Source organism: Dermacentor variabilis, chromosome 5 (assembly GCF_050947875.1).
Source record: "Dermacentor variabilis isolate Ectoservices chromosome 5, ASM5094787v1, whole genome shotgun sequence".
Lineage (NCBI taxonomy): Eukaryota > Metazoa > Arthropoda > Arachnida > Ixodida > Ixodidae > Dermacentor > Dermacentor variabilis.
The window spans coordinates 11,477,687-11,489,910 of record NC_134572.1 but is presented as its reverse complement, the minus strand read 5'-3'; positions in this window follow the sequence as shown (position 1 = coordinate 11,489,910).

Below are 12,224 nucleotides of genomic sequence, written 5' to 3'. Positions count from 1 at the left end.
TCGCCAAATTCCCGTCATCGGTGAGAAAAATGTCAAGCTAGCGCAGAAAGATGCCCACTGCGACCTACAGAGCTTGTTCGTATGGCGTCGAATGGCACAGTTAAGCCTATTGAAGGTCGTCTTCAAGGATCTGTCGTCCTTCTTCCGCATCAGTCGTCGCTCCGCCCTTCTGCGCGCTGCGCAAAGGTTCCTGAGTTTTAAATCCGGAGTCGGAAATGATTAGGCAACCTGACCGCTGTGGTAGCAGCCATCTTACCAGAAGTCATTTTGTCTATCACATCACCAGAAACACATGCAAGTTGCTCCCTGTATTTGTCCCAATTAACAACATGGCTAATTTTACAGCCGCACATATGGAAGTCGGCAGTAAACACTAAATAGTGATCACTTCCCATGCGGTCAGGTGCAGTTGACCACTTCACGCGGACGTCAGATGAATGCAAGGTTCGGTCTATGGATGTGGCTGAGGCTGGAGGCCGGAAGAAAGTGGAATTTCCGTCATTGGCCACGCACAGGTCCAAACTGTCGATAACTTCTACAAGTTTGCGTCCGCGGGAATCTGTGTTCCTGTCACTCCAGACAGAGTGATGGGCGTTGAAGTCCCCGCATATAATTCGGGGCGCTGGGCAACGGTCACAAAGCTGCTGGAGAAACAAGTCCATTGCTACCTTCTTCCGCGGAGACACGTATACGGATGCAACAGAAAGAGTTCGGAAGCCAAGCCGTATCCTCACAGCCACTACTTCAATAGTATCGGTGCAAAGATCGGTGACGTTCAAAGCCACATGAGGAATCTCTCTTCATATGTAGAGGGCGGCACTTCCCGCGGGAAATGACTTTATGCTGCAATCATCCTAAACTATAAACATTTCCATCAGTATCCAGGGAGTACGCGGAGTTTGAAGGTGTCACGCGGTTTTTAAGGTGTATGGTCGTGCGTACATTACAATGTTGTTAAAATGAGCTGCTGAGCAAGAAGCGATCGTTTTACAAACTATTTATTTATTTATTTATTTATTTATTTATTTATTCTTTCACTTCTTTACTGATCCGAAACAGGAGCGGCTACCTGAAAATGAGAGATATTTCAATTTGCCCATGCGTAAGACGTCACCTTGACAAAGATCAACGCCGTTATTAGTGAAAATCGAATAATTAAATAAGGGGGCGCCGTAGTCGCGGTCACAGTTGGGCGCTATCAGTTTTGAAACGCTCAGTCAGCCGATTGCATAATCACGACGTAACGTAGCCGCATGCGCTGAGAATACCCAGCGCTCGTGATGGGACGTAGGCCGTGCGCATCTGACGATTGCAGCTAGCGAGACGTTGATCACAAATCCTGCAAACATTGCAGATCGAGAGAACGCACGTGAGGCATTGCGGAATAGATGTTGAAGGCAGCTGAAAAGCGTTAAGACGAATCGCGGACATGTAGTCAGTCAATCGTGAAACAGAGACATGCAGAATCGTGTAGCACGTTATAAGGGGCATCGTAAGAGATTTACAGAACACACTAAGCTCCCGAATCCGGTGTCTGTTGCTGCGCCTCGAATTACGAAAAAGCCACCCACCTTTTAAAGACATGCAATGTTTATAGGCTGCGCAAACGAGGTTTCCAGCAAAAATAAATCGCAGAGCCCGGCACTCTGAGTACTTGGCAGACTGCCTTTTTTTAATTCTCTCTCTTGGCTTCATTAAGTAAACAATTTCCATGTGACGTGTACTTGGCCATGGGACGTGGAAATGAGTATATGAAAGAAAATTAAACCAAGTTGTGACTGGATGAACAGAGAGCCTGCTTTGCCCACTATATCGAAATAAGGCAGAAAGTAATGAGAACAGTCTCGTTCTTGCGTCAAAGACAACAATATTGTCAAGGAGCGCTGTTCTAGATAACTGCTCGAGTACGCCGCTTGGACTACATTTGCAAGTTTCAATCGGTTTCAAGCCCGAAGAGCGAAAATCCATCGTCTCATATAACACAAGTGGCCCATATTTTTGTCATATGTTTCGTTGTCTAACAGTGATGTCTACACACATGTGCTGTGAACATCGGGAAATTATGCGTTCTTCCGCACGGGTGAGCACACGCAATGGAGGCGTAACTCGTCGCTCGACACCGACGCTTCCGCCTGGAATCACGGAGCGTGTGCGCCCCACTGCGGGCAGGCCTCCATTGAACACGATGGGTGCTCGCTCGACTGCATGCTCTTCGACGTAGTGCATGCAGCCCAAGGCCATTGTTAAAGATTTGTACATGCAATGAAGCTCGCGTGCAGCTTTACTGAGGCCTGTTATTCTCAAGAGGATGGAGGGAGAGAGAGAGAAACAAAAGGGAAGGAAAGACAGGGATGTTAGCCAGTGTAAATGCCGAATGGCTACCCTGTGCTGGGGAAAGGGTAAAGGGAATAAAAGGAGAAGGAAGAGAGGAAAAAAAACAAGAAAAAAATGCACATAGCAAAGCGATGTTACGCACAACAATAGTCAAAGGCAGTCTCACAATTCACATGTCCTTAAGAACTTGAGCAAAGCCCTTAAGGCCTTCAGTGCCGAAACCCGTCTGAACCAGTGTCCTAGAACTTTCTCTTCTGTCAAGGGGCGATTGTCCAGTTTTTCGAGCGTGGTCACGAGCACTTTTCTTGGCACATTGTAACGTGGACAGTCACAGAGGTGGTGCGCAATCGTCTCTTCGCAGCGCAGGTGTCGCAAGCAGGGCTGTCGGCCATTCCAATGCGGAAGGAGCAGGAGTTCGTGAAAGCCACGCCGAGCCATAGGCGGCACAGAAGTGTTGTTTCCGCTCGTGCCAACCCTGGTGGAAGACGGAGTTGCAAACTTCGATCCAATCTGTGAAGACGTGTCTTCGTGAATTCGCTGGTGTTCCGCTGAGTTAGTGTAAGCTCGCGCGCGAGGGAGAGAAGCCTTGTGGCTGCATCTGTTAATCAACCTGGCACGATACACTGTCCATGCGAGAAAACTATTTTCGCCATAAGGCAGGAGAGATGTAGCCTTCTTTTAAATGTGAAAACAGATTGCAATGATATAGCGGCAATACTAGAGGTCACTACACAAATGCCGTCTATACATTAATTACACCCTTCCGTCTGAATTACTGCATCTGCTTATGCGGGCAGGTAAGGATTGGCGTGTGCTGCCAAGCCTGCGCTGCTACCACTCAACACAGGTTTTCTGGTCGGCATATTCTAGCATGGATTGTCGTGGACCGGTAGTGCAATAAAGCGCGGCACTAGAATTCAGTTATATGCCGCAGGGTAGATGAAGCGGCCAGAATATATACGTTAGCATTCGTGTCATTATTTAACGCTGTCCTCACCCAGTTCTTCTACAAAATATATTGTGGGTAAGTGCAGAAGCTGTGGAGTGAGGCTAGCTTAGCAGAACTCTTTGAGGAACTATCAGACATTGTTTGGGATATCATTGGCCTTAGTGAGATTAGAACTGGTGAAGCTTATACAGTGCTGGCTAACGGCCATGTCCTCTGCTATAGAGGTCTCCCACATAAGATGCAATACGGGGTAGGATTCCTAATTCATAAGGAAATAGCGGGCAACATTGACGAATTCTACAGCATTAATGAGGGTAGAAGTAGCCGTAATCAAACTTAATAACAGGTATAGATTAACGGTAGTACAAGCCTGCGCCCCAACATCCAGTCACGATAACGATACAGTGGAACAGTTTTATAAAGATGTTAAATTAGCGATGACAAAAGTGCAAGCTCACTATACTGTAGTAATGGGCGACTTTAATGCAAAAGTAGGGAAGAAGCAGCCTGGTGAACAAGCAATTGGCAACTATGGCGTCGATTCTAGGAACGCTAGAGGTGAGATGCTGGTAGAATTCGCGGAAATGAATAAGTTGCGAATAATGCACACTTTCTTCGGGAAATGTAGCAAGAGAAAGCGGACCTGGAAAAGTCCTAATGGTGAAGCAAGAAATGAAATTGATTTCATACTTTTTGCCGATCCCAGCATAGCGCAGGGTGTTGAAATGTTAGGTAGGGCAAAGTGCAGTGATCACAGGATAGTGAGGGCTAGGATTTACCTCAATTTGAACAGAGAAAGAGTAAAATTGGTCAAGAAGAAACAGGACAACCTAGATGCAGTAAGGATAAAAGCATACAAATTCAGGCTGGTACTTGCAAACGAATATGCAGCCTTAGAACGAAGAGATGAAGATGACATCGAGGTTATGAATGAAACCATAACTAGGCTGGCTTCAGAGGCAGCAATTGAAGTGGGAGGTAAGACACCAAGGCAACCAGTAGGCAAGCTCTCCCAAGTAACAAAGGACCTAATAAAGAAACGACAAAGAATGGAAGTGTCCAACTCAAGAGATAATTTAGAATTCGCGGAACTGTTAAAACCGATAAATAAAGCGAAAATAAGGGATATACGAAATTATAACATAAGAAAGACTGAGGAAGCCATAAAAAATGGACGCAGCCTGAAATCAGTGAGAAGAAAACTTGGCATAGAACAAACCGACATGTATGCACTGAAAGATAAGACGGTAACATCATCGGTAACCTCGAGGCTATAGTAAAAACAGCGGAGGAATTCTATACTGACCTGTACAGTACCCAGAGGACCCAGGAGAACTCCATTCGAAACAGTAATGAACACGGTACACAGAAACTCCTCCTATAACTAGCGATGAGTCAGAAGGGTCTTGCAAGACACGAAACGGGGAAAAGCGACAGCAGAAGATGGAATAACAGTCGATTAATTCAAAGATGGAGGACACATAATGCTTAGAAAACTGGCGGCTCTCTATACGAAGTGTCTATCGACTGCAAAGGTCCCAGAAAACTGGAAGAATGCAAGCACTATACTAATCCACAGAAAGGAGACGTTAAAGAATTGAAAAATTATAGGCCAATTAGCTTATTTCCAGTATTATATAAGTACAAAGTACAAACAGCAAAGTGCAAACAGAATTTCTATATGGATTTCATGGATTACGAAAATGCATTTGATTCAGTAGAGATGCCAGCAGTCATAGAGGCTTTATGTAATCAAGGAGTACAAGCACTTACGTGCATATCTTGGAAAATATCTACAGAGATTCCACACCTACCTTAATTCGACACAAGAAAAGTAGGACGATACCTATAAAGAAAGGGGTCAGACAAGAAGACACAATCTCTCCAATCCTATTCACTGTGTGCTCGGAAGAAGAATTCAAGCTATTAAGCTGGGAAGGCTTAGGAGTAAGGATCAACGGTGAATATCTCAGCAACCTTCGGTTTGCAGATGACATTGTCCTGTTCAGCAACAGTGGAGACGAATTACAACAAATGATTGAGTACCTTAACAGAGAGAATCTAAGAGTGGGGTTGAAGATTAATATGCAGAAGACAAAGATAATCATGAATAGCCGGGCAAGGGAAGTAAAGTTCGGGATCGCCAGTCAGCCTCCAGATTCTGTGAAGGAGTACGTTTACCTAGGTCGATTACTCACAGGGGACCCTGATCATGGGAGGGAAATTCACAGAAGAATAAAAATTGGCTGGAGCGCATACGGCAGACATTGTCAGCTTGTGACTGGAAGCTTACCATTATCATTGAAAAGGAAAGTGTACAATCAGCGCATTTTGCCAGTGCTGACATATGGGGCAGAGACTTGGAGACTGACAAAGAAGCTCGAGAATAAGTTAAGGACCGCACAAAGAGCGATGGAACGAATACTGCTACGCATAACGTTAACAGACAGAAAGAGAGCGGTTTGGATCAGATAGCTAACGGGTATAGACGATATTCTAATTGACATTAACAGAAAAAGAAACGGAGCTGGGCAGGTCATGTAATGGGTAGGTGAGATAACCGTTGCACCATTAGGGTGACAGAATGGGTACCAAGAGGTGGGAAGTGCAGTCGAGGACGGCAGAAGACTAATTGGGCGATGAAATTAGGAAATTCACGGACGCTAGTTGGAATCGGTTGGCGCAGAACAGGGGTAATTGGAGATCGCCGGGAGAGGCCTTCGCACTGCGGTGGACATAAAATAGGCTGCTGCTCATGATGATGATGATGCAGAAGCTGCCTGCTGCCTGCTTCGACAAAGATGTGTGCGTTAGAGGCGCCCGCAGACTGCCATGAGCATGGTGGTTGTCGTGGTTGTCAAAACGATTAACAACTACACGACTACAGCAAGCGCTGCTTCCGCGACACCGTCGTGAAATATAGCGACCCCAGAGAGGCTCCGTGTCTAACGCACGGTGACAGCTACATGAACAGCCGAGAACTGCATAAACAGTTGTCGACAGCCACAGCACATGAAATGTAAACAGAGGCGGCGCCCGCAATCGCTGGCGAAGGCCTCTGTTTACGACTGCTGCATTGACAAGAGTGCATAAAAACTCTGTAACCCTCTCAGTGCTTTGGGTCTTTTGGTGCCGTGCTGCCGCCGAGTGCTCGACTAAATGATGTGGAAGATGATGTGCAGTAAGAGCTGACTTTCCGGCGGTTGTTTTTCCACCATTGCGATCACTTTACTCTTACCGCCCGCTTCGTGGACTACCCCTCGTAAAAAGTACGTGTCATTGTTCGCATACTGGACCACCCAACCCCATTAGGGTCAAGAAGTGACTGTATCCTTTCATAACACACAAAATGTGTCCATTATGTTAGGGCATATTTTTAGATTATACTTTTTGAAATAAAGATATTTAAGTGCTGCTGTGTCCTGAGGCTACAGGTGCCCGAAATGACGTAAAAACTAGAGACTAGTGGAAGCATCACTGAAGTTCCTTCTCCTTTATGTAATAAGTTTAGGCCTTGCAATGACGGGGCTAAATATATTTTCAGAGGATCCACTGAATGGAAAACAGAGTAATCGAAAACAAGCAGAAACTGTCTTAAACAAGCTTTATGTCAGCTTCATGCACAAAAAATAAAGTAAGTGTAAATGAAATAGAGAGAAATCTGTGATGTCGGGACGACTAATTTTGCGCCATGGTTTAGCCGCAATCACACATAACTAATAATTTCAACTTCTTTGACATCTGTAATTGCTAATACCATTACAACCGACCAAATGTAGATCCAGCTTTGAAGGAGTAATATGCCTTTTAGAATGAGTTAGCACATTTGTGCAGTGCTTCATTCATAAATACCCTTTCAGCACCCTCAAATGGCACGGAACGCAAGCTTTCAATCAGGAAAGGACCATGAAATGGAGGCTCCTGGGGCAAGTGAGCATCTCTGGCCTTATATCCTCACTCAAGAATGAAGAACACTGATCGTTAAAACAGGGAGAAAGGTCTTCAAATATAAACATCGTGTTCAGCCAACGCCGATTCGCCTACATGCTACTCTGTAGGGAATTCGACGAAAGGAAAGAAATGCTCTTGAAGAAAATAAGGAGACACATGACAAGAAAATGCACTTCCTGTGGTATCTCAGTGGGATATCAAGTGTCTAGCTGATGAAAGCAAGTATTTAGTATAGAATATGTAATCTTGATGGTTCATCTTCACACACACACACACACACACACACACACACACACACACACACACACACACACACACACACACACACACACACACACACACACACACACACACACTCTTGATGACAGAGAGTGAGTAACTGTTTGACAAGCCAGCCTCTTGGATCGATTATAGAAAAAAAGGGTCTGAACAATGAAGCTTATGTAAGGAACAGCTTACCTATGACATCTTAATAAATAAATAAATAAATAAACCGGCGCATCTTAGCAGGAACTGGACACTGCCAAAACACCGTATGAACGTAAACTTAAGCTCTTTACCGCTCGGGTACCAGTAATCAACAGTGATCGACACATCGGTCTTCGGCACGCAGATTTCAACGTTCACACCAGACTCCACTTTGTTGTCGTAGTGACAGCTACAAACAAAACAGAGAGAGGGAGTCACGTTCGTTTATGGTTCGTCGAAAACAGGACCATGCGTCGCAGCTGTGATCGCGTGTCAGTCTGCACGCTCTGACGCTCGCAGGAAGGATATCGCGTATACCAAGAGACACAGTACGTAGTGCTATACCGTGGGAACGCGTCAAGTCACGTGATGTGCGAAGCGCCACCACAATGGGGACGTTCACGATTCGTTGCTTCGTAGCCAGTACATTCAGCTTAACAGCTCGCTGCTGACATTTGAGAATTCGCGGCTAACAGCAATAGTAGACACTGAGAACAAACTTTGTGACGTCAGTATTTATTGTTTGCAAGGTAAACCCCAAGAGCTACGGAAAGAATTCTACCGCAACCTAAATTCAGGTGAATGTGGCACTAAGTAATGGTAGTGTAAGTCATCTTATTGCCACCAGTTTTCGATGAAAATTAGTATTATTTGTGTTATACCATTGTATCATCCCCAACGGCGGAGGTCGCCCATGAAGACAACACTTCATATGCTACGAGATGACGCCGCAATCCAGGAGAAAAATATGCAGCTCCGATAAACATGTTGGAATCGATGTGAAGCTTTACATTGTTCACGAGATGTAATCTCAAACAAAGGCCGCGACTGTCGTGCAATCTTGCGATAGCAATTATAAGGTCACTTCAGGCGAATTTTCGTTGTCGCCATTGCCGTGATATTCCAAATAAAGTACAAGTGCGAGGAGAATTAGCGATCCGCGCAGCGTATATGCCGCGGGTGCGTGGGCAAGCGTACGATGGTGAGGCTAGGAGGATGGTGGCTTTATGCGCGCCGTCTGCCAGCGTGCCCAGTGTTGCGAGGTCACGGGTTCGGACGCGCGCAAAGGGAGGAGAGCACGCGTTTACTTTCCCTGGTCCGGCCGTGGCTGCGCACGACTGTCCACGCGACGGAGCGCATACGGTGCACTCGCGCCCCATGTTGACGGTCATCTGCGGCGGCTGCCAGGGCTTCACGTGCGCCGACTTCTCACGCAAGGAGCTTTGGGGGTCGCGTAATGTGAGTTTTGTAAATGCCGAAGGGTTGAAAGGGTGAAAGGGCCAGCCTTCGCTTTTGGACGAGCTCCCACTCCTCGTCATGCTAGCGTTACCGCTATGAGTGCTCGCGGGCACAGAATACGCTGAAATGCAAACACCAAATGAAGCGGATGCATAGCTTATTTAGAGACCTTTCAAGGACGAAGACAATGCATGCAGCTTGTCGATTGAGGAGTGTAAATGACGTGTATGAACACAGAAGTACCACACATATGTCCAGCTACATTTAAGTAATACCTGCCTTTAGTGTCATAGTGGCACATGCCCTTCCCGAAGAAATGGACAAAAATGCGTACTAGTCCAGTGGCACATACCGAATGGCAAAATGAAACAAAAGCAAGTGTGTCAAAGCACACGTTGAATATATTGCACTATTCAGTTAAAGGGTTCATATGCTTTAGATAGGCTTTATGTAGGAATTTATTTCTTTATTACGGAGAACGCAGATACTTTTGCAGCCACAAGTTTGTCGGCCAGTATACAGCGATTATACTGTAAGCCCATTTACTGGTACTTGCATTCGGCGCACATTTAACCTTCCCCAAGACGATGATGATGGTTATGATGATGCTAGCAGCACAAAAGCTATTTTGTACCCCATTAACGGTAGTCAATGTGCATTTTATATATTCCTCTATGTTCAAATTATCTGTACGTGCTTGTGTCCCTATTGTAATCTGATAACAAACTTCCTATCGCGCATATAGGTGAGGCTCCAAGAAGATGGGAAGAAAGCACAAGAATAATCCGTTAGTAAATTACTATACCTAGGCAGTTCAAGTGGGTAAGTGTTGGACTCATAAAGGCGAGTAGAATTGGATGAATCTACGCACAACATCTTAATCTAAATGGGAACTAGTCATTGAAGAGAAAACATGTTCTTCAATTCGACATTTCCTGTGATTTTCTAAGCACACAGTCGTAATTATGGATAGAAGGTTAAGCCAAGTGCTTGAAGAACGTCTACTTGGTTCAACACTTTGTATTCTGCAGATGTGTACGGACTCAGCTTACATTGTGACTGGACTTTGGTCAGAGTGTTATAATACTTTGTGACCGGGGCTGCCATTCAGAAAACTGTAATGTAGGAGGGCCTTCTGATTCGTCGACTCGCGAGCATCCGCCACTCATGTTAGCCGATCGGCGTCATAGCCAGACGATTGACCCCCATGATGGCTAATCACGAATATAACTGCTGTAAGATAAATTTTGCGAGTGCTAAGCCTCAATTGTTGCAGCCAGCACTGTGTGCTTCGATGTATTAAGTGCTATCTTGACTCGAACATTTTCGACGCTCCGCGAAGCCACGTGGATCCGATGGAAGCTATCCTTCGTAAGCGCCGTCTCATCTCTCGTTTACGGAACGCTGAATAGACTGGGGCAATTGAGCAATTCCTTGGCTGCCTCGCCCGAAGAGGGGCGAGCGTTTCTTTGTCCGCGCCCGTGGGCATTGAACTTGTTGAATAGGTAGGGGACGCCTGGCAACCCTGGTTGCGCACTATGCGAGCACACGAGGCCCGGAAGGCGCACTCGCTCCGCCCGCCGCCGACACTCCTGGACAACTGGTCCGGCATTTCCCCTCTCTTTTTCGCGCCGCCGCCTTGCAAAGCCTGAGTCTTCTTTTACGCTGACCAAATGCGAAGAATAAACAAAAAGAGTGGCGTGGTACTACCTATCATTTATCGCGGTATATGCGTGCCGCTGCTCTGAGTCGCTTTAGCTGCACACAGAGGCAGCGGCGTTCCCCTGTTCTCGCAAATGGATCATTGGGCAATCAAGACATGCGCATCTGCCCGTCTGCGTAGTGAAAGGAAATCCAAAGGCGACGCCCTTTCCAGCATTACCTCTATTAAAGACACTTAAGGTGGAGTCATTTTTGGAATAAACAAGTGAGATGACAGCCCCATTCTCGGACTCCAGCAACTACATTCCGGCCGCATACGATGTCTGGCTACTCCGAACTGGAACAATTACTTACTGTAACCTGTAGCGGGTCAAACCAAGACTTCTCATACAACTGTGACGGTACATGCAGACTGGAGATCGATAGCGGTTATAGAGAAAATAGAATATCAGCTGACATGCAACCAGTTATCAGATACAGGCTCCCAAAGGGCATTCGATCTCTTGCTACAGAATCTTCTCTAATTATAGGTGCGCCCGACCTTGTCGTTCGTTTGTTTACAGTTTAGGAAGGTACTCTTAATATTAAGAGTAACCAATGTTATCACTTTTAGCGATTCTTTAAGGGATAAATACACTCAAACTCAACAATATGCTCGCTGTATTTTCTATCGGTCTTCCCACGATGGCTCTCGTGCTGTACCACTGACAAAGGTGTTACAAGTTTCATACCTTCTGGAGAAAATAAAAATTATAGCAGAAAAGTATTTCTTATAGCACAGCTGGACGGTCCAAGAGCGACAGGATCACATGCAAATTTACATGACCCTACCTTCCTGTTGCGCGCATTGCTCAGACATACGAAATTCATTAGATTATTTATTGCTCAACACAGGCCTAGAGTCGCTCAGTCGCAGCGCTCACGACGGTAGACGTCTGGATTAGAATGATGACACGATCTTGTGCAGTATGCAGTGTAGAAATGGTGGTTGTGGAGAGTTCTAGAAGGCTGTGTGGTGGGGGGGGGGGGCGGGGGAGGGGGAGAGCGTACTTATGGATCGGGTTGTCATCTTCAAAAAATATGGACCGGAGATTCCACATTCTGACAGGTTAACATGCATCAATACCAACTAGCTGAAGTTCTGACGCTAGTACATGCTTTCATTCGAGGTGCCCCATCACCCACCAATTTATTACAGTCCGCGCGTTACTCACAAGCACACTGATACTGCCCTATCATTAACTAAATGTAAACTCTGCCCTCCCTGCCAATTGACACGGCTAATAGGCGACCAACAAATTCACGGGAATGGAATGGAATGGAAAACTTTATTGACTCTTTTAAGGTTTTAGCGGGTCGAGGCCGAAGTCTTCGTTCTTGAAGCTTGGGTCCTCTTCAGCCATGGATGGGCCCCTAGTCCAGGGCTCCACTGAGCCGGGCCGCCTCGCACGCGTGCGCTATAAGAGCTCTTTGAGCCTCTAGCTCGCGGCTGGTGAGCCAGCTCTCCCATTGCTCCGCACTTGGTGTTTTGTGTTTGTGGAATGCCTGGTTTCTCGTACACTCCCATGTAATGTGGTATAATGTTGGTTTAGCTCCACACCACGGACAGGTTGCGCTATAC